Below are 1,692 nucleotides of genomic sequence, written 5' to 3'. Positions count from 1 at the left end.
AGAAAAAGAGAGAAACACTGATTTGTTGTTCCATCTATGTATGCATTCACTGGGTGTTTCTTGTATGTGCCTTGATCAGGGATCCAACACTCAAAGTTCACATATTGGAATAATGCTCTAATCAACTAAGCTACCTGGCCAGGGCCAAAAAATTGAATTATTTTTACTTTTTTGTTTTCTTTGATGCAAAAGCTTTATATTGTTTCCATTTGGTCTAATGCATGGAAGAGGGCTTCAGGGTGGTTAAAAGAATGGTAAGTGGTTTCAGGCAGAGGCTCAGGGAAAAGCCAGACACCAGGGGAATACAGAGGGGCCCCTCAAAGGCCTCTGGGCTCCAAAGACCCCTTGTTATGCTTGAGGCTGAGCCTTTCAAAGAGATACTCGCCCAGCCCAGCCTGGGAGCCGCCCAGCTCAGCCTCGGGGCCGCCCAGCCCAGTTTGGGGGTCACCCAGCCCAGTTTGGGGGTCATCTGGCCCAGCCTTGGTGCTGGTCACTCTGCGGAAGTTAGTCAGCTGGTCTCCCATCTTCTTGATGAGATTCACTTACTCATTCAGGAAGTGTTTCTCTAGGAAGTAACTGAGCTGAGGGTCTTTATGGGCAGAACCCAGGGCATGCAGCTTCAAAAGAGATTGGTTCAGGTTCTTCTCTAAGGCCAGGGCAGCTTCCATGGAATCCTGAGTTTTGTCCCACTCATTGTGGGAAGGCTTTTGCACATAATGGAGAACAATGCGGCCACCTCGCTGGTTTTGCATCTTAAAAAGAAGCTCAGTGCCCTTGAACTTCTTATCCTCCAACGCTCGGAAGAAGTGGCCCACACCCTGGAGAACCACATCATCACGGTTGGAATAGAAGCCCAGAGAGAAGTAAGTGTAAGAGGCATGCAGATACAGGTTGGCCAGACGGTTGTTCTCAGCCTCCACTTCGGTGGAATAATTCTGACGAATCTGGGAGCTCATGGTTGTTCAGTAAAAGGAGTTAAGGTTAAAAACAACAACAACAACAACAAAAGCAGTGTTGGCTGGTCTCAAATGCTGAGGATGGCTGAGGTGGTTCCGAAGGTGATGACTAGATGCACAGGCTGGGGCCTCGCTTTCCCTCGGGTCTTCCACTGATGGCTCCGCCGCCGTCGCGCTCTCCTCACTGGCTCTCGGATTTACAAATTCTTAAAATTGCTCTCTGTTTACACATGAATTTTGGAGACTCAACAATTCCTTTAAATTTTGCTCAATGTCTTAACCAAAGTGTTTCCATATTGAAAGCGTTAGTGGAATAGCTTCTGGCTGGAAAATACAAACAAGTTTCAGTTATCTCAATTACTAAGAACCAGAGAATAAGGCCCACCCCACCTGGTAAACAAGCAATTAGTCCTAAGAGTTGTGCATTAGTTGAAAATGGTTAATGAACTTGCTAATCTTCACTGCCTGTTGAGGAATTAGCTGATTTTCCAGCTCCACAGATACATTATGAGAGGTGGAGAACTCTCAGTCAGGTTGTTTCAGCACTTCAGGATCTCACGAGTAAAAATAAAATATATATCACTAAATGGTCTACAAGATACACACAGAAAGAACATGCAATATTAAGCTTCTCAAAAACTATAAGCTTCCCAGTACATATAAACAATAGGGCCCTTCAAAACAGTGTTTTAACAAAAGTGTTTAAATTTTCTCTGGGAGCTGATTTCTTAAAACT

General features: G+C 45.0%; 1 pseudogene; it reads right to left on the bottom strand.

Annotated features, from left to right (window-relative positions):
• Positions 1-232: 232 nt before the first annotated feature.
• On the bottom strand, positions 233-1,142 carry LOC118705003 (annotated as a pseudogene).
• Positions 1,143-1,692: the final 550 nt, after the last annotated feature.

This window comes from Pipistrellus kuhlii, unplaced genomic scaffold, assembly GCF_014108245.1.
Source record: "Pipistrellus kuhlii isolate mPipKuh1 unplaced genomic scaffold, mPipKuh1.p scaffold_m20_p_49, whole genome shotgun sequence".
NCBI lineage: Eukaryota > Metazoa > Chordata > Mammalia > Chiroptera > Vespertilionidae > Pipistrellus > Pipistrellus kuhlii.
Note: the sequence above shows the minus strand (reverse complement) of the source record. Positions and strands in the feature narration are given on the sequence as shown.